We start from the raw sequence: 22,012 nt of genomic DNA, 5'->3' as shown, positions 1-22,012 counted from the left end.
GGATTCATTGCAATGATTCATTGCGGTGAATAATCGCACACGTTGCAGGAGGTTCGTGACAATTCATCACAGCAGAGATAGAAGAAGTGAGTCACCACTTAAGAACAATCCCAACCAAGATCCTCAGAAAATTCCTCTCTTTTTGTTAAGTTTTAAAAAGGCTTAAAGCCTGAACTCCACTAATGTGAATTGGAGGCTTTAATACAACTCTGACAGGGTTTAAATGTGATTGGATTATGCCGCAGGTTTACCTCCGGGAGGTTTAGTTTCCTTCCCGCTCTGAAAAAGTCACCCCGGCATTGGTGACAAAAGAAAATTGAGAGCATGAACAAAATTAAATGACATGCAAAATGTCAAAAAAAAAACCCAAACACTTTTATTTCAAACTGTGGCCCAAAATAATTTAATTAGATCCAATTCAGCTTTGTAACTGCCGTACACCTTTCATTAAATGTTTAAATAATTATTGAAAACGGCAGCGTTAAACAATAAAATTAAATGTAAATGCAATGTAATTAAATGACAAAGACAATTAAAAAAACAATTGCACTAAATTAAAATAAATGCAGTTTATGCAAAACACCTTTCAAACAATATTGAAATAAGACCCCAGCTCTTGGTAATAAAATTACGGCGCCGTCTTCAGTTTTTCAAGATACGAGCTGTCCTTTGGATGATTTTTCTTTTGCTTTGACTTGCAAGTAAAACATTGAGTTAAGAAAAAATGCACAGTTTGGCAAACATGGTAGTGAACAATTCTTCAAAAAAGAGGCTTCAAGCTCTTTAACGCCCCTCCCACTTAAAGCTTATAAGTTCACACAGCAAAAGAAGCAGCATATAACGACCATTGAATTATTGAATTGAAGCAAAAAAGTGTGACTAAAACGGTTCAATTCTCTACCTTCTATTTAATTAGATAATGAGTACATGTGTTTTTTTTTTTACGTGTATAGAATTAAATTCGGCATTTCATCTTTCATGCAAACTTGCAGCTCATTGTGCTCTTGTGTTAGATCATTCAAAATGATCTAACACAAGAGCACAAAATCAAACGAAAAGAAGAGACATCTGAAGACCGCAAAGTGATAAGTAGGCGTTATTTCCTCACATTTTTGTTTTTCATTTTTATCACCTCTTTCATATTTATGCTCAGGCTTTCACACGCGTTGCTCGCCTTAATGAAAACAACAGCACTCATCTAGTGTTTAAATAACGTCCAAGTCACGTGACTTGCTCCAGTTTCTAATCCATCAGGCTACAAAATCATGGTGACGGGCGTCTAAACTTTCCTGGAACAGGAAAGCTTCCCGCTAAGTTTGAGCTTCTTATGCAAAGAAAATGTCAAATTTGACTGAAAAGTCAATTCAAACTGCCTTCTGTTGCAGGGATTGTAGAGACCAAATGCACAAAATATGGTATACAGAGGAGCCGCAATATTCACGGGGTCAGGAACCTGGCCAGACTGCAAATAGTGAAAATCTACGGGGAACTGACAGCCATTATAATTACATTGGGGAAAAAAATGGAAACAATCTACTGAACCAACCAACCGAAACCAATCCGCTATAAGCGAAACATCACGTGACCAAACACGAAAAACAGGTTAGCTTGACTTCCTGTGTATGCTAGGATATACCAGATGAATCAACCCCCCCAAAAATACCTAACCAATTTACTAAACAATCAATCGACCCCAAAAAATAAATCAATAAAACAACCATCCAACCATTTGACAAAACAACTAAAACAATCCACCAAACAAACAATAAACCAAGTAAACAACCAACTAACCAATCAACCAATTAAACCACCACCTAACCATTTTGGTCGAAATCCATGCGTCACAGCCTGATTGGATTGAACATTTCAACGGCAATTTCACACGCCACTGTTTTACAGCTTTCATTCATTCATCTTCTGTACCGCGGGCGTGCTGGAGCCTATCTCAGCTGACTTCGGGCGAGAAGCAGGGTACACCCTGAATTGGTCGCCAGCTAATCGCAGGGCACATATAAACCGTTCGCACTCACAGTCACAGCTTCGGGCATTTTAGAGTCTTCAATAAACCTACCATGCGTGTTTTTGGAATGTGGGAGGAAACCGGAGTACCCAGAGAAAACCCACACATGCAAATTCCACACAGGCGAGGCCGGATTTGAACCCGGGTCCTCAGAAATGTGAGGCAGATGTGCTAACCGGTCGTCCGCCGTGCTGCCCGTTTTACATCTTTTTCTACAAAATTCTCATCAGAACGTGTTGCCAAGAAGCGTCCTTTTTTGGATCGATTTGTGTGAGCTGGCAGCATTCTGCTCCTCCAGCATCAGATGTGAGCTCAGCCAACACTCGTTAGTGACGAGACTGGCAGATTTACTGTCAAACAAGGCTCACCCTTTTCCCATTGCTCCTTTGTCAGCCTCCCTGCAAGGGTTGCAAGATAATCCTGGGAGATGAAGGTGATGGGATTGCAGATAAGCGCAGCGGCCTTGGTCAGCGTGTGAACACTCTTTTACAACCCTGATGGACGTAATTAGCAGGCCCCGTGAATTTATCTCGCCGCCTACGGCGACTTCCGATGATATCCGCAAAACTTGGATCTTCAATCTGACATTCTCCATCGTCTCTTAAAATAAGTGGCGACGATTAGAGGACATCATAAATCAATCAGAGCAGCGGAGGCAATGATCATTAGGCACATTTTCACCATAAGTCTCCTGGAATGACGGCCATTATTTAAAAAAAAAATAAATAAAAATGTAACTTCGCTGCAGCTGTTTCGTTTCAAAACAAGGCAACGCCATTTTGGCTGTGTGATGAGTCAAAACAATGTCAAAGGCCGTTATCGGCGAGCTCCATCTATGCAGCGGACAAACACACAATAATCCATTATCTTCCTGACTTTATTGTTATAACCTTCTGCTACTCTCTTATAAATCCCTAAAATGATGAAAATGTGGCGTTTTGCTCAAAAACATCTTTTACACAACGTGGAGAAAGTGTGCAAGTAAGCGGGGAAACTATGACAAGAAAACTGAAACCGTAGCAGTAAATACCACAACTTGTAAAAATGCATAAGTAGGATTAGCTACGAAATAGGTAACGCCACGATCTCCTCGAAAAGCTGTGTAGGCATACAATTGCAAAATCTGAAAAAGTGTCATAGCATAAGCTGATGTCTTGGCGATAAAAGATTCCAAGAAAAACCTTGAAAAATTGGGTGAAATTAAATTAGACTAAGTACTGTCACAGTCAAAGAAAAAGGATCTTCCGCTGGTCTTTGATGCTAATGCGAACGTTACGGGCTTTCCCCGCGCAGCGACCATGGCGAATCATTACGAAGCTGGAGGAAGACCCGCCCCCTGCTTCCCTATTGGCCCGCTGGGCGTCAAGTCGCGTCTGAACACGCCTTCCAGAATGCAAAACCAGCCCTGCTGGACCTGTAAGTAGCAGCACAATCAAATCCATCCCAACAGCACAGAAACCATCAGTCAGCTTGATTGACATTTCGGAATCGTCAATAGCAATTGTGCAAGCCTTGTTGAATTTGCCTGATTGTAAAGACGTGCTACATTTACATAATGCGGCGCTCCACTCAGCCTAGCAGGTAGCGTCCATTAGCACAAATGAATTCTCCATACATGCATAACGCCAACGACAGTGGCTTCTCCTTTATGCAGTCTGTTTTCATATTCTCACTGTACGATGACTAGAGCGCGCACATCTGGCTTGTAAAGACCTTGAGCCTCTCGACGAGAGTGAAAACGTTTTTCTTTTCTTTGTTTTTACAGAGCCACAGGAGCGAGAGGTTAATCGCGGAGAAGGAAGAGATCGCGTCAGGTAACGAATGCAAAGTGGTGCTCTTTACTGAGGCGCAAAACACCTTTTTTTGTGGTGAAAGCAGAAAGACGCAAACACTCGTTCAAAATGCTAAAACGTGGCCGCAAAACGGGACGGCTCCCAAGCCAATCAGAGCAGTCGCAAGGGTTGTACGAAACACGTTAGAAATACTGAAATTGAAAATTAAACGAATGGTTATTACAAATGTAAAAATGGACACCCATTTATCACAGCATATGTAATTACATTTCAAACGAACATTCATTGTCTTTTCTCATTTGTTGGGAGAAATCAGTTGCAAATGCCCAAATATGGTCACGCAACCATTGCCCTCCTTCTGGTGAGTATCCTTGCCCCATGGTCCTTTGTATGGCTTTAAAAGCGTTTAAAATGTCATTGCACACATCCCATTTGACACCACGTGCGTGAACAGGTGTCATGGCGGCCGGGAGAGGACGCAACATCCAATCAGCTCGCACTCGGGGGCCACTTGTCAGCTTGTTATCAGCCACCGTTGCACACACTTGTGGCCCTTTGTTTGATGCCTCGACACCGGCGTCGAGGGCTCTCAGTTGCCATTATGGTGAGGCGGCGCAGCGGCAGTGGTTGAGGGACGGATGGGATGGTGGGGCGGCTGATCCGCATGCAGCGCGGCGCCACACGGCATCCATTAGCTGCGAGACGCGTGTCGAATATGCATGAGTGAGCGACATCCTCCAGGCAATTAATGCGCTCGTTAAGATGTGCGCCTCCTCCCTGCAGGCGTGCATATATGCACTTTTTTAATTTTTTAGAGTGCACTCATTTAAAAGGACACTCTGGCCACAGGCTTGCTTGTATAATTGAACAATTGTATGTTTGTCATCACGAAAAGGCTCAACATTAAATTGTGTATCCAATAATCATGCATTTGCCTTGAGACGTGGTGAATCAGGATGCTACTTATTGCCCGAAGGTAATTTTGCATGCCTCCTTTCATTTGATGGTGAACAATTGCATCTTTGTGATCATAAAGCAGCTCAATATTACGATACTGTATCTGCTCCTGTATTTTTCTTGAGACGTGGTGAATCGTCAGTTGTTTTTCCACGCCTAGCTTTGTGCTCCGGAGCACCGCCGGTCACCGGGTTATCGATCGCGGCGTGCGGAGAAGAGGAGGAACGCTTGATGAGGGAAGCACTGTTGTTCACGCTTAAAGTGACAAGATGGAGAAGGCCCACTCTGACACGTTATCCCTATCGCCACCAACAGACATTAGTACGTGCCCGCGGAGCAAACCTCATTGATTTTCGCCCGCGGCCATCAATCACAGCCGGCCGGAATAAGTCGGGTATTTTTTTAGCGCCGCACACGGGACAGACAAGCGCTCGTCTTCAAAGTAGTCCCGCATGTAAACATCGTGGATTGTACGCCATCGCCACCTTTAGCCCACTCACATGAACATACTGTAGATCAGGCGGAATTGCCTGTTGCCACCATCAGGCTGTCATGAGGTTGAAACAGATCACAGCGTAATAATGATCTGATGCCGTTTACGTGACAGCCATTTGAGCCGATGTTGTTAGTCTACATTACGTTGTTTTGATCTGATGCCGTTTTTCTGACAACCGCGTTTTTATCTGATGTCGTTTGTTAGCATGGCAACTTCTAGACCTGATGTTTGTTTACATGACTGATGTCATTTGTGACCATTTTTGATCTGATGTTGTTTACGTGATAGCGTAACATAATAACATGAGTCACATAATTGTGAACTGTTTTCATGAAAGCATTTTGAGCTGATGTCGTTTCTTAAGTGATAGCATTTTGAACTGCTCTCATTAGCTTTGACGATTTTGATTTGATGTCGTTTATGTGACAGTTTTAATCTGGTGTCGTTTGTTTTTGACAGCATTTTTGAAATTGTTTGTATACATGACAGGGTTTTGATCCGATGCTGTTTGTATACAATTTGATATCATTTGTTGATGAGAGGTTTCGATCTGATACCGTTGAGATGACAGCATGTTAGTTTCCATGACAGCATTTTGATCCGATGCATGTTTTTTTACATGATAGCATTTTAAATGCCGCCGTTGGTTTACAAGATTGTTTTTGAGCTGATTTAGTTTTGGCCATTTGTTGTCAAATGACAGCATTTTGAGCTGGTGTTGGTTTTGAACTGATGTCAGTTATTCACATGAAAGCATTTTGAAGTTATGCTGTTTCGGACATTTGTTTTATGGCATAGTTTTGAACTGATATTTATATGGCAGTGTTTTTGAGTGGGTGTCATTTGTTTACATGGCAGCCTTTTAAAGCCATGTAATTTTTGTTTACATTTTGTAATTTTGCATTTTGTAGCAGTGTCATTTTAGCTGTTTGTTCACATGACAATTTTGAAGCTGATTTCGCTTTGACACAAACTTTCCCCATTTTTACTTGTCATGTGAACGGGACTTGCTGCAGGGACAGGAAACTAACTCGTTCTTTGGTACTCGTCGGCACCATGGCAAGATTCTAACAGCAACTTTGTAGTTGTGTCTTATTTAGTCAGCTCGTAATCATATTGCAGGCAACTACTGTTTGAAAATGTGCATGTTTTGTTGTTTCGTCAATTTTTGCACAAAATCCGACTACATTTTCACGGAAACGCTGTGACAAGCCATGACTGGTTGCAATTGCAGCTTTGCAGCTGTACTGTTCAGTACAGCTCCTGCGACACAGGAGGCGGATTTGTGTGCATACATACATGTTGAACATGGCTCCTATGAAATTCTCCGACACGCTAATATATTTTAATCACCGGCGGATCGCTGGGATTCGCTCGGGCGGATGAGCGCTCGCACATAACAGCAGCACCTGCGACCAGTCGTGCTGATAATTAGCCGCTAAATGTCAACACACGAAGCGCAGCAAAGCACGCCTGCCGGTGTCCATCTTTGGATCACATGTCAAGACAATTAGAGGAGGACACTCTTGACCTCTGCGCTCCCGGCGTCACAACAGGTGGCGCTGTCCTGGCAACCGCCAATTACGGCCGCTTCCTTCTTGGCTAGCTGCGGAATAATGAGCTAAAGTAAACAATAATTGTTGGAAGCAGGCCATTGATTAGGTGTGTGTGTGTTGTGAGTGGCCCGCCGAGAGCGTCCAAATATCTCTTTGATAGCAACATGTGATGCACCAGGCCTTTGTCTCACCCACTCACTCACTCACTCTGCATTATTCATGGAGGCCACTAAATCCACTTGTGTGTCGGCCAGGAGATGGATGGTGTCCGTTCAACATTTATTCACACTCCGCCGTTCGTTTAGTGCGTGATGATAAATCTATTTATGGCGGTGGTATTGCAAGCATGAATTATGCATGTTGTATAGATTGGGCCGTCATATGAAGACGCGGGGAGAGACGCGGGAGCCCCGAAGCGCATTATTGGGACTCGCTAATTCATGCAATTTAGCCATGTAACACTTCGGATTGTTCCTGCTCGTTTGTATTGATATTGAACATGCACATGCTGCAAAACAACCATGAAGCACGCATAGCTTTTATCCCCGAGCAATGTTAAGTATGAATGGAGGTCAGGTCTGCCTGCCAACTGTCTGGCTGTTTGAATGTTTAACAAAAGTAGCTCATAGTAAGCCACATAACCCAAAAAAACAAAAAAAGAGACCAAACTAAATTTCAAACTAATTATTTGTACGTTGCATTTGATTTGACTTACTTTTTGTTATTATTTTAATGTATTTATTTTTATTTATTCACTTATTTTACAAATGGATTTATTTTGTGTGGTTTGTTAATTCATTTTCATTTTTTTTATAATTCGTTATTTATAAAGCATTTTTAACATAAAAAAACGTACGTATTACAGTACTATTTTGTGCAAAAAGTGGTGCTCTGATTAGTAGAAAACTTACTTTTTTCATCAAAAGATTTATATCTTTAAATGACAAAACAATTAGTGAATATTAATTTATTTTTTGTACTGTTAATTTATTTTTATAATGCAATTTATTTGTACTTTGTAGTGTTTTGTTTTTCTACAAAGGTGATGCACTATCTAGTGGGAAATTTACTTTTTACAAACATAAATACAGTATATATGTGCATAACAGCAAATGTACCCGAAAATATATTTAATTTCTTAATGTATTGTGATTTTTTTAAATGTATTTATCTTTATTATAAACATTTAAATCTGTATCTAATAGTGTTCTGCACAAAATGTGACACAAAATGTAATTAATAATTTTTGTAACCAAAAAAAAAAAAAGTTTTAAAGGATGGCACAATCTAGGGTTTGAGTGGCAAAACTGAACATTTTGCATACAGCACGTTTGCTATTTTGAAGTGCAGGACTCGCCATTTTTGGGGCGCAAATATGTAACTTTTCTCAATTTAATATTATACAAATGGTACAATTTCCCACAAAATGTTTGAGTCAGCAAAGCTGTTGCTGTAGATCCATTTAATTTGTAATTATCCCCTGGTACAAAAACAGCAATTATCTGCCAGGGGAAAATGAGCCTGAATCTTCCCGAATCCCAACAAAGAGGCTAGCATGGCTCGCTAATGTAATTCCACTGCGGGGTTACAAGAAGGAACATTAGCAGTGCTGTGGTATGAATTACGGGTGCATTGTGCTGGTCTGCGGCGGGATAAAGGGTGGCAGCGACGGCCTGGCGAGGGAGCATGACGAGGACGCTCTCTCGCATCATTACCATTCATCAGCGCTATCATCATTACAGCCGTAAAAGCTGCTACCGAGCTGGCTATAATCTTCCACGGCAAAGGCAAAAAGGTTTCACCGACGGACACTTACAATTTGCATATGTGTCGGAGCCACTCGCTGTGTGGGCAACATGAAAAATGCAATTTTATGGGTGACTTGTCGCCAACTCAAGATGGCAGCTACGCACTACAGAGAAAGGCAAGCATCATAAAATGAAAGGCAACTAGCATTTTTTTTGTTTTATTATGTTTCCTGCAAATGGGTTTCCGATGAAACTAGGTGGTGTACGCAAAAACTAATTCAGCACTAAATGAATCCTTGTAATTTTGTTGAAGATTCAGTATTTTTTATTATCGTTGCCGAAAATTCTGATTCTGCATTCTTTTGTTTGGCACTTTGCAAGTAGCTTGAAAAGTGCATTGCCGCCACCTATAGGACGGGAGTGGAACAAACAACTCACGACATTTGGAGATCGGGCTTAAATGTTTTTCTACTTAAACATCACATCAGAAAATCTGAATACGATACGAAGAATATAAAGCTTTTTTTTGGTTTTTACACATTCTTTTATTTTGGAGTTGAGTAACAGTTTGCAAAAAGTATTACCGCCACCTATAGAACTGGAGTGGAACAACAGCAACTGACGACTTTCGGAGTGAAGATGTGATTCATTCTTTTAGACCAGAAAATTAATACATGGACCGACAACATAACTGTAACATTGTGTCTCACATCCATGAATATTTTAACTTATCGTCTTACTCAGCATTATTTTATTTGGCAGTTAGCAAGCAGGTTATTGCTGCCACCTATAGGGCTGGAGTGGAACAATGGCGTATTTTGGGGGTTAAACACCAGAACGAGTTCACAAATGTCCTGGCCATCTTCCAAGCAGCACTTGGCTGTTCTTGATTTTTGAAGAATTAAGCTAGCTGCTAGCTAATGTATTTCCCAGTGTATTTCTACTTAGATTCTTTAGTTATTTTATTATGCATTTTTATTGTATTACTTCCATGTTTTCTTTCCTGCGTATACCTCAGTCTCGATTTGGCTGTAAAACCTGGTTGTGAAGTTTTTATGAAGCGTCATTTTTACATTGGGGGAAATTGAGTTCAGCCAAAAAAATAAAAAAAAAAACATCTCCTGTGTGACAATTAAAGAGGGAATGATGGGTTGCGTTCCAGCATCACAGCTGGCTTCCTGCACTTTGGTACCCACATGCTCATCCATCTGAAAAAGGCAAAGTCTTCCAAAAGGATTTTATGTCGCGCCGCCTGAGTCCCCCAAAAAAGGAAAAAAAGATCCACACGCTCCCATCTTCCTTCTGCAGTCCTCGCATTAGATCAATGTCGCGAGTCCGCCGAGACATCCGAGCGGCGAGTGTCCGGGATGTTCAATTTATAGCAAGCCTCTTCTGTGTGGCTTTCGATTCAGTGCATCAATATCACTCTGTAAATTCTAACTAGTATGTAGAAGCAGTCAGCGGGGAGCGCGGGACGATAAAGCTACTGCTACAAGGTGCATGTGCGAACACACTAACTGGCTTCTTAGTGACGGCCGTCAGATTGGCGGCGGCGGAATAGGGCAGGCGTCTTGGTCTTGAATGTGAGGTGTCAGCATTTGATGAATGCCTGACATCGTTATTGCACGATTGGACTCGGCAGGGTGATAAGCCGTGAGGAATTGCTGATGGATGGGCCCCGTTCCGTGGAAATAAGGCTAATTTCGGCCGTGCGGAAGCGGGAGATTTCTATTTTGACTTCAAAGACCTTGTGTGTATCAAATCGAGGGATCTTTTTTGGCTCCTGGTCCACCGCAACAATGGCTGCGACTTTACAAGATGGTCGAGGAATGGCTGCGAGACTGTACGGCCCCGGTGATGAATGCCAGGAGTTTTAGTAAATAGCTCCTGTTCGTAAAAGATTAGGCTTTTGGCACGTTGAATCTTGGTTGCCGGCAAGAACATGATTCTGACCCAGGGAATCTCTGAGGGATTACAGTCCTCGGAACATTGTCCTTTTGTCCGATGTCTTAACCGAGGTGGACGGTTAAGGAATCGCCAGTTCCGGAGATTAAATGCCAAACGTTTGAGTGATAGCTCTTGTACGTTAAAGAGAAGCCCTTGTCACGCTTATTGTTGGTCACTTGATCCTGATCTATCAGTCCATCTATCTGAGTCTTTGAGGGATTAGTCCTAAGAATTTTGAAGGTGGATGTAGCTTGGCCATACCACGTGTTCGAGGCTCAAGAAAGACTTTCTGACCCAAAACACAAGACTCGAAGGTTGTAATATTATGGTACTTTGTGAATCCCTGGTTGGAGTGATAGCTTGTGTACATAAACAATGAAGCCTTGACAGCAATGTTCCCCTGATCCTGATCACACGGAGTCTTTGAGGGATTATGGTCCTCAGAACTTTGTCATTTTGAACAAAGGTGGTCAAAGTAGTTCAGGTCTAGAGGTTAAAACTCTTTCAACTTTTGCAGGTTGTTTCTCTATACCAAGGTAAAATGTTGATGGATTTTAACACTTGTATGAGGTTGTAGTGGCTATAACCGTAACCTCAATGGTTTGACATCCCATTCATTTCCAATAAAAATATCAAAATTTGACCTCAGAGCCAATAAAGCATTTACCCAGAATATCTTAAGACCGACAGTGTTGCTTGACATGTAGTGTCCGTGATAGATTGAGGCAAATACATATTCCATCAACAATAGCGGAGATGGATGATGATGAGCAAATGTACAAGCTGTCCATAGTGCACTAAAAAGCTTGGATACACTCTGCCGAATAATTCACCGGCAACTCTGCAACTGCGGGAATTCTTTTACGTTTTCATGAAGGGAATTGCATGCTTCCTTCCTCAACCGCTTCCTGCCTCACAGTCCTCAATTCCAGTCACCTGGAATTCATCTCAAGTGAACACATAACGCTCACTTTCCTTTTACCCCACTGGCATGCCTGTTAGGAAGATTTAGCATATCTCCCAGCTGCCTGCAATTGATTTGAGGTGATTCCCGGCGGAGCGGACTAAATGAAATGTCAACATCTGTGACGTGTGATGAAAATGAATGGCGAAAGCCCAAGACAACGACGACGACGGAAATGAGAGCGAGAGTGAAAACCAGAGATAATGGTTCACGCTCGTGACAGTCGACATATCACATGACATCATGGAGTCACTCTGAAAACTCTCATCCTACAAATCAGACAAATTTCATTTGCACTCCCATGTTCATCTTTTATCGCCGTCTTCACACTGAATGACAGAAAAAAAACTGTGGCAATCTGTTGTCTAACGTTCTTTTTCCAAGGTTGTCTGTATTTGGTGTATAAAACACAGTTGTGATTCATCGATCATAAACATCCTTTGTTTTCCAAGATTTGGGGGACTTGGTTCACTGAAGCAAAAGAGTAGTCAGTTTTCTGTTTGACACTGTTGTCTTAGCGCTTAATCCAAAAATAGCATGCATACATTAATCACCTATATCAAATTTTGTTGAAACTTGGTTCATTAACACAAAGGAGTAATGTCCAGCTTCATGTTTGACTTGAGGTGTTGCGAGTCTTCGCTCATCAATCAAACACTTCAACTTTTTCCTCGGTGGTTTACAGAATAGACGTCATCAACAATTGTGTTCCATATTGTAGCTCTAGTACAAAGTGTGCTAGCAGCGCAACTAGTCCTCAAGTTTTGACACAGCACTTTATTATTTTGACAGTTAGTGTGTAGTGAAGTATGTCTGGGAAGCATCTCTCATGTTTTGGGAAGACGAATCCCTCAAACGACGGATTGGAGCAAATGATTTTCAGTGGGCTTTCAAAGTGAGGAATATGAAGGAATGCATCACACAGCCGGGTGGCATTTGTGACTCGTCGATAGCGAGCAGTCGCCAGCTGCCGCCTCGTCATTACATGCAAGGCCACGAGGTGTGATGGATCGGAGTCGTGGAGATGCGAGCGACGTCGGATCAATGGCAGGCGAATGGCCTTGATTCGAGCACCCCTTGGCGGGAAGCGCCGTTAAGAAAATGGAGTCCCGGCCGGATATCACAGAAAATAGAAAAAGTGAGAATTAAGAACAACGCAATCAACTAGCAAAGTGTTGATTGCGCAACTGTCGCCATGGAAAAATCAGACCAACAGATCAATCATCCCAGGACGGACATTAAGGGATGTTAAATACTGTATATATCGGTCATTTTGGACAAATTTGTTCTTGGGGATAACCCGGTATATGAGTAACCTACTTCCGCATTCGACAAAACGGCTCTGAGCACTTCCGCCACAAGCGATAATAGCAAAAAAACAACAAAAAAACATGCCCCTCCGATAATTTAATCTACAAGAATCAATGGCGATCTAAAGTTGACAGCACCGTGGATGAGTTTGATTGTTGGATAAGCGATTGCTCTGGTCTGGCTTCCTGCTTTGACTTTGAAAAAGAATGATTCACATTTTTATGTTTTTATCAATTTGAGATAATGTCCTGTTTTTGAAAAAAAATGATGGAAATTAATTTTTTTTTATCAGATTCATTGATTAATCGATTAACAAAATCGCTAGTTGAAGCCCTCTTTAATGTATTCAATGTATGACAATTAACAATGCTAAACTATTGCTTAGAACAGTAAATACAGCTTTTAATAATAGGGAATTAGTTTATCGTGCTGGTGCTTGTATCTGCGGCTTTTGCGGTGCTAGCGCCAATTGTTAGCAGACCTTTTTCACGCCCGCGCAGGCCGATGTTTAAAAAAAAAAAAAAAAAAAGGTGGCTGTGGTGGTTACGCAAGAGGCGAGAAGAATGCAAACTCCTACATGGGCAGCCTGAAAGCGGATCAATAGACTCACCTGAAAGAAGCCCACCTCACGCAACAAAGCCCCCCCCCCCCCCCCCCCCCTCACTAATGATGCGACTGCTCCCTGGAATCATTTATAGTGCCGATCAGGGCGGCAACCTCATATGTAACGTCCTAATCTTAAAGGCCGCATTGTGCACAGGCGGCCATGTTGCTGCTCAAATGTCATCCATTCATAAGAGGTTTATGATCTTCTTAAACCCTTGCAAAAGAGCACGGCTGGAACTAAGGGAGCGCTGCATAGAGACTGATAGGGCAAATGCTGGTTTGCGCCCCAGTGTGGTGATGGCATGACATTAAGAAACCACATTTGCCGTTGTACAATTTACATGTGGTATTTTTTTTTTGTGCTACATCAAAGAAAGCACCATATTCAGTTTCAACATTCAAACAAGAGGCGAAACGTACAGTACATTACATTGGTGCCTTGACATATGAGTGACCAGACCGTCGTCCAGCCAAATTTTTCATAGATTATTTATCCTTTGCAAAAAAATGACTAATATTACTGCAGCTTACCGAGTCACTTACAATAGCTGTGACACTCTTCTTCATTTGTGTCTGCCTGACTACATTATACTGCCCCCGGTGGACAACACCAGAAGGTGCCAATATGAATTAAACATGATGCACAAACGGCTTAATTCTTTACATTCTATTTAATTATGGTACTATTTTTCATACAATATTATAGTGCTATTTTAGTTGTTAAAAACATTACAAAATTAGTTTTTTTGGGGGGCAGGCTGAAACTGATTAATGGCAATCATTTCAACAGGGAAAGATGGTCTAAGGTATGGGTGTTTTGAGTTACGAGTGTGGCCATGGAACAAATTACACGCGTATCTCAAGGCACTACTGTACTGTCAAGGTACAGTACAACGTCCATTCCTCATTTTAAAAATGTGTAGAAAACAAAACAGTATTTTAACAAAATTGTTAAAATGATCAATTATTCATTTATAATCAATATCAATTGGTCTGTTTAATTTAGTAAATTTAATTTGTTTAATTTCAATTTCATCTCAAAGCAGGAAACCTTTTGATTTCCTAACCCGACATGACACATAAATCTCATTGCTTTAATGCTCCTTTTAGGAGCATGACGGCGTTCTCGTGGAGGCTGCGCTCCGCCAACAGAACTAAATCATGTTACGCATTTGTGCTTCCATGACAACGCACTGACTGACCCACAAAAGATGAAGTCATGTTTCCCGTCACTTTAAAATCAATTGTGGCATCATTTCCATCCCGTCGGCTGGAACCCTTGTGGTGCGTGCGTGCGTGCGTGTGTGTGTGTGCTTGGGTAAGTGTATATCACACCTCATTTAACTTGCCTTCACAGGGGGAATGGAAACTCATCGGCGGGATCTTGAGAGAAGAGAATAAATCAATCAAAATCATGGAACCAGTACAGAAACAAAAGGTTTTCTTCTTCTACTTACCTTGCACACACACGAGCAATCAAAGCTGCCCCTGATGGTCTGAAAGTGTATTACTTCATCCGGGGGGCAGTAGCTTTAGCAGGGAAGCCCAGACTTCCCTCTCCCCAGCCACTTCATCCAGCTCTTCCAAGGCATGCATCTTAAGGCACCACTGTATAACTGTATTATCATTGAATGAATTGAAACTTTACAGACAGCGGCCTCGATCATGCAAGAAGCTGCTGTTTGGATTTTACAGCTTAGATTTACACCCCAAAAAATACAAATAATAATAAAAGAAGATTTTAGTGCTTTTAATTTCCCAAGCAGTTTGTGAGTATAAGGACTTGCCAGCTGCTCAAGTCCCCTTTTTGAAGGAGCCGTGAGAGGGAGTGGATTTCATCAGTAAATAAACAAAAGGCTTTCTTTTCATCAGCAGCATATAGATACTGTGTGTGCGTGTGTTTGCTATTTGCTTTCTCGCCATATAACTTGATGTTGCGTTTATGTGCCGCCACTCATCGTCAAGTAAGCTCGCCCAGTGCATCCTGGCAGCCCTTTTTCCTTGTTTACTGAGCACACTTGCAATCAAGATAAAAACCCTGCAAACAGTCTCCGTTCACCACCTCCACCGCAACGCTTGACATCACTTCAATCACACTCTCGGACAAATTACAACAGTGTTCTTTTAGTCAAAACAAGGCAAGGTGCTGTTTTCTGTCCTTCCGTCTGCCTGTGGCTTGTGGAGGCGGCTGTGGATTTCTGCCCGCGGCAGCCTGTGGCGCGTGACGTCAAGGCCGGGCCGCGGGCAGATTAGCGCGTGATCAAAGAGTAGTTTAGCTTGACACTTGACATTGGTACAACTTGACCTGCGGCGAGCGGGGAAAAGAAGTTGTCAGCTGGCGGTGCGTTCGCTGCTACTTGAGTCGGGTCCACCTATGATTGCATATCAACTTCGGGATTAAGCGAGAGAAGCAAAAAAAAAAAACAGACACACACACAATATAACAACACTCAGAGGCATTATATTCTTTATCCTCTGCAAAAAACAACTCATATTACTGCAGATTACTGAGTGACTTAGGAGTCAGGCATTTATTTATTTTTTTGCCATAGTTAAGAAAGTATCCAATCCAATACACCTTGTGGTCACAAACAAACATTTTTTACAGAACAAGGAGTGCAAAATAACCTTTGCTAATGAGCCATTCTTAATCCACACAAGCGTTAAGGTATTTTTGTGCCATATCTAAGAAAGTATCCGATTAGATCCACCCGATGGTGACAAACACAATTGATTACAGAACAAGGAGATGCTACTTAACCTGACATTATTATGTAGCAGGCCATTCCGCAACCTTGAAATGCTCAACAATTCGGTCCCGTCGCCAACGGCCTCCAAGTTGAGGGCATCAATTATGAAGAAAATGGCGGCACGTTAAGCTCCGTCGTCTCGACATGTTGGGGAAGAAAATACTAGCGAGCCCTGGGTGAGTTTTCCATAAAGGATATAAGATTTATAGTTGATGACAAATATTATCTTGACTGAAAATTGGGTCAAATGCTATCCTTTTCCATGGATCTTGCGTGAAGGGCAGATGACGTTGAAATTCGCCAATTAGGCAAATCAAAAACGACAGTGAGCTTCCTTGGCTAAGACGCAATTGACCGCAGGCATTTTGTTGATGCTTCCGTCAAAGCGGACGCACCGTTGTTGCTCGGGCGAACGGCAATTAGTCGTCAGCAACGAGGAAAAGAGTCGGCGGTCCGGCAGTATTCCTGTCTCGAAGAATAAAGCTGTCAAGTGGAAACATGAGGGAGAGCGACGCAGAGGACGGATGAATATGTCGTAATTACACAGCCGCTGTTTTTTTCCCAGGTTTCCACGGTAATAATTCAAAAGGCGCCTTTGAGTGCAGCTTTTATTTTTAGGATTTGGCTCCATTGAGCAGAAAGGTTTTGTGATTCCAGCACAAAGGGATACTTCACTCAAACAGGATGAAGGGCCAACACCAGCAATGTCTTCTGCATTGAGCGACCAAACAATCTCAAATACCTGTTCCCCCAACCACTGTGCCTTGAGAGATCATCATTTACCTGGCGGAAAATTATCTATCCATCCATCCATCCGTTTCCTTCTGCTTATCCAGGGTCAGGTCGCGGGGGCAGCAGCTTAAGCAGGGAGGCCCACACTTCCCTCTCCCCAGCCACTTCATCCAAGCTTTTCAGGGGGCACCCGACGCATTCCCAGGTCAGCATGTCCTGGGTCGTCCTCGGCGCCTCCTCCAGGTGGGATGTGCCTGGAACACCTCACCAAGGAGGCATCATAACCAGATGCTTGAGCCACCTCATCTGGCTCCTCTCGATGCAGAGGAGCAGCGGCCCGGATGGGCCGGATGACCGTGCTTCTCGCCCTTTCTCTATCACTAAAGGAGAGCCCGGACACGTTGCAGGGCAAAATCTTTTGGGCCACTTGTATCCGCAATCTTGTTCTTTCGGTCACTAACTATAGTTCATGACCCTAGGTGAGAGTCGGAATGTAGATGGACTAGTAAATCGAGCGCGTTGCCTTGCACCTCAGCTCCGTCTTTCCCACGACAGACCGATACAGATTTCACATCACGACAGAAGCTCCACCTGTCGATCTCCCACTCCATTCTTCTTTCACTCGTGAACAACACCCCGAGATACTTGAACTCCTCCACTTGGGGTAGGATCTTTTCCTCGATCCGACAAAGGACCATGGCCTCAGATTTGGAGATGCTGATTTTCATCCCAACCACTTCACATGCGGCTGGGAACCGCTCCAGCGAGAGTTGGAGATCACGGCTTGAGGAGGCCATCAGAAATACATCATCTGCAAAAAGCAGAGACGCAAACCGAACCCCCTCAACGCCTCGGCTGCACCTAGAAATCTGGCGGAGTCCAACCCTCATTGGAAACGAATTTGACTTACTACTGGCAATGTGGACCAAACTCTAACCGAACACCCATCATACAGGGACCGAACAGCCCTTATTAAGGATTCTGGTACTCTGTACTCCAGGAGCACCCTCCACAGGACCACCCGGGGGACACGGTCGAACACCTTCGCCAAGTCCACAAACCACATGTAGACTGGTTGGGTAAACTCCCATGAACCCTCGAGCACCCTGCTGAGGGTGGAGAGCTGGTCCACTGTTCCATGGCCAGGATGAAAACCACACTGTTCCTCCTGAATCTGAGATTGGACTTCCAAACAGACCCTCGTCTCCACAACCCCTGACTAGACCTTACCAGGGAGGCTGAGTAGTGTGATCCCTCTGTAATTGGAGCACACCCTCCCGTCACCCGGGGAACCACCACCCAAGTCTGCCAATCCAGAGGGACTGTCCCTGATGTCCACACAATGTTGCAGAGGCGTGTCAACCAGGATAGATAGCCCCACAGCCATGGGTGCTGACAGACCTTAACGATTGGAGGCTCCAAAACCACGAAGAAAAAAGAAAACTTTTTTTGTTAAGAGGAGGGGCTAGGATTAAATGGCCCGTGGACCGGTGGCATGGTTGGGGACCAGTGCTAAAATGCTGAACCAAAAGACTCGTCCATTAAGATGAAGCCATTGGACATGCCACTTGTAACTTTGTCACCGTCGAGATTTTCGATTGTGGTGCAGTAACATCTGCAATAGCCACTAGTACTATCGCTAATGTTTATGAAGGTGGCTCCAGGGTACCACAACGCAAGTGAACCGCCCCAGGATGTGTTCCGGGACCATACTGAGACCACCTTGGTTGGTGTAGCACCATAACATCCATCTGACTTCTTTGTAGAAATCTTCAACTCCAATTTGTATCCAAGTGGCTTGTTAAAAACGAGCTGAAGTGTGCTAGGATGGAAGCGCCCTTGTCCTGCGAGGGTGCAAGGACTGGTCGCCAGACAACCTCAAGATGTCACAGTGAGACGCGTAAGAGGCAGGAAATGAAAGCGATGGCGATCTTCAGCCACTGAGATATAATTACAGATTTGCATTCATTCATTTCCTAGCACCATCCCCCCTCCCTCCACTCTCAAGGGTACCTGACCACAGGGGGGACGGGTCTTCACAGATGCCTGCCCGAGATACAACATAAATATTTAGACAGAGTGCTACGCGACCGCCCCCCCGCCACCACCATCAACAACCTCCAGTGTGTTTTTGTCCGTGCCCGAGGGCTTTGTATTCCCTCCAGAATGATCTGCTGTATATTTGCTGGTGAGGAGAAGCCCCCCACCACCACCACTACCCCGAGCAAGGCTATTTTTTTTTCTTTTTTTTGGCTTCTTTCCACTCGGTCTGGATAATGTCTCACTGAGTGCTCGGTGAGCCAAAAGACAACACCAAGGTCACAGAATTCCGTCTTGAGTGGTGCTTCTGTGGAGAGTCCGTCCAAGGATATAAAACCTAACGAGAGGGGCTCGTTCCTAGCTGAAAGGTGGGCGCTAAATCTAAAAATTGTACCCAAAAGGTTTCCAATACCAACGAAATCCCCATATTTGGTCATTCTGGTAACCCGGCTCCTTGGTTTTATGTCGAACAAGTAAAACTGAACATGGAGAAGCTTGTTCCTTTCGTAGTTGACACGTGGCCTGGTGTTAGCACCAAAATGTTTCCCAGTACCAACCGAAATCTCCTCCTATGGTCACTCCGGCAGTTTGGTTTAAATCAGAGGAAGCAAACCGAATGAGAGGAGCTTATTCCCACAAGAGATGACTAGCTACATTATTTTGGATTATAGATCATCATATAAAAGTGACAAATAAATGCCCAAGACACCAAAGTGTTCTTTGAAAAACTTTTAATACCTTCCGTTGCAGTTTTCTTGAAATAACACCCAAATAATAGAAGAAATAATAATAATAAAAGAAACTCAAACTTGCACGTTGGTTCAGAACATTGCTTTTAAACATTTGATGGCTGGCTGCCCTAGCCTATCAACATATTCACTCTAACACTTAGCTAAAAACTTGTCATCTGCTTTAGAACATCGGTCTTCTAATAGTCCACTTTACTTTTCATGGCTGACCGGAGTGTTCCATTGGTCTTCTGCGATGGCCAGGTGGCACGAGGTAACATTTTGTGGCGGTGGAATGACGGTCAGCATATCCTCAAAGGGATACCAATGGACATCCTCCCTCAACGGCCAAAAAAATGCAGATTTCCCCCACTCTGTGCATACATTTCACCTGGCAGTTGGTCTCATTCACCTCTTGGATGATCCCTGGGTAGATGTGGCCCTCATACAGCAGGGCACACCATTTACCCACAACCCCTGGAGTATGCTATAGCTCTTCTTCTGGTGTGCTGTGTGTTCGATCTTCTGTGTGGTCATCTGTGGAATTAAACCTGAAGCTTTTGGTTTTCTGGCAATTACATTCCAGATTCCCATTTGCAGAACACACGCAGCTGATGTCGCGGTAGAATATTTTTCCAGGTGAAAGAGTAATAACCTGGCAAGGCAAGATCAGTCATACACAATTTAGCTCAAAGTGCTTTAACTAAATAATCATGGTGAAATGAATACCTGGTGAATCCTCATTTTGGATGGTACTGCTGGAAGGTCAGCCGGCATTTCCTTCACTGCATTATATACCGTATTTTCGCGACCATGAGGCCGTATTAAAAGGCGCCGTCTCAGTTACTGGGTCTATTTCTGTATTTAACACATACATAAGGCGCACCGTATTATTGGGCGCAGGCATGGTAAAAGATACGCTAGCTTAAAACATACGGTAGCTTGCGTGCACGCTAAAACATACGCTGGCATGCATGCTAGCGTATGTTTTTAAAAAGGGAGCGGGAGCAAAACTGAGTTCGGTTGTACTTTATTGAAGTATTTAACAATGTACTCACGTTATTTTTATTTTATTTTTTTTAAATCAATCCTCATACATAAATCCATCAAAGTCCTCATCTTCTGTATCCGAAATGAACAGCTGGACAATTTCGCCATCAAACTTGCCGGGTTCCCTCTCGTCATCGTCGGAGTCAGTCTCGTTGCCGGGGGGCCGTTCAGGAATAATGCCGGCTTTCGCGAAAGCTCGGGCAACAGCCAAAGCAGATACCTTAGCCCAAGCATCCACTTGCGAACCATGGATTCGTTGATCTCGAATTCTCTCGCAGCTGCTCGATTCCCATGTTCCTCCGCGTAATTGATAGCTTGCAGTTTAAACTGTGCTTCGTAAGCGTGTCTCTTCGTAGGTGCCATTTTCGGGGGTCCTTAGCCAATATTATACCTACTGGGGGCGTGCCTTTAGCGCCCTCTTTCACGCGCACCCGCCTCCCTTTAACGTCCGCATGCTGTCCTCAGTCACGTCCGCCTTTCCTCTATATAAGCAGCGTGTTGGCAGGGAATGCTCCGTCAGTCAGTCAAGCGGCGCGCTCATCAAAGTCACACAACATTTACAGAGTTTGGAACTCGGTGCACACATAAGACGGGCGCCGCATTATAAGGCGCCCCGTCCATTCTGGAGAAAATTGTATACTTTTAATGGTCAGGAAAATACGGTACATCTTGTTCCTGGATGTAAAACAATTTCACCTTTGACCATCGTTCAGAGCTTGGTAAAGGGACATTGCTGTGGGAATATCAACTCCTTGGCTGACAAGCCTGTCAGCCCTCCTCTTCAGTGTGCCACCTATCCCCTCTGGGGCTCATTTGCCATGACTGGCTTCGAAGTAATTCCAGGTTCCATTTGTAAACCGCTTCATCAAAATTTCAGGCCAAAAAAGGTAAACGTTTCGACGCCGTTTGTATTGTGTGCAGGGCCCGTGGCTAAAAAAATGCACAGTTGTCACATCTGGGAATTTTTCTCTGATTTCCTTCAGAATGGGCTCCATGTGTTTCCATATTGGAGGTGGTCCATTCACTCTTGATGCCGCCATGGTGCAGAAGGAGGAAGGACCCGATTCTCCCTTCATGTGATAAATATCAGTGTGCAAAGTGGGCTGTTGGTGGGATACACCAAAATGAACAGACTGCACTTCTTCACTGTATTTGCAAGTATAGTTTTCGGAGAAATCAAGATGGACTACAAATTGGTTGGCAGGGAGGTTCTGCTTCAGCGCCCGTGAGAAAGCATACTGTTGCCTCATGTTGTAGAGATGACGCCTAAACTTCTGGAGCAAAGTGGCAAATGTTACAGTTTAATAAATACAG

The 22,012-nt window shown here is 43.5% G+C and overlaps 1 protein-coding gene across 3 annotated transcripts in view; it reads left to right on the top strand.

Moving 5' to 3' along the window:
• Positions 1–22,012, top strand: part of chrm2a (cholinergic receptor, muscarinic 2a) — a 45,916-nt gene that overhangs the window by 12,056 nt on the left and 11,848 nt on the right. The window contains exons 2-4 of one of the 3 annotated variants that reach the window (XR_009786348.1): positions 3,314–3,436; positions 3,786–3,834; positions 14,756–19,205. The exons of 1 other annotated variant lie outside the window; for it this stretch is intronic. The gene's annotated coding sequence lies outside the window, so the exon portion shown is untranslated. Of the gene's footprint in view, positions 1–3,313; positions 3,437–3,785; positions 3,835–14,755; positions 19,206–22,012 lie in introns of those variants that run through there. One more of the 3 variants, XM_061761653.1, reaches the window with a different exon arrangement.

Source organism: Phyllopteryx taeniolatus, chromosome 22, assembly GCF_024500385.1.
Source record: "Phyllopteryx taeniolatus isolate TA_2022b chromosome 22, UOR_Ptae_1.2, whole genome shotgun sequence".
NCBI classification, from domain to species: Eukaryota; Metazoa; Chordata; class Actinopteri; order Syngnathiformes; family Syngnathidae; genus Phyllopteryx; species Phyllopteryx taeniolatus.
Note: the sequence above shows the minus strand (reverse complement) of the source record. Positions and strands in the feature narration are given on the sequence as shown.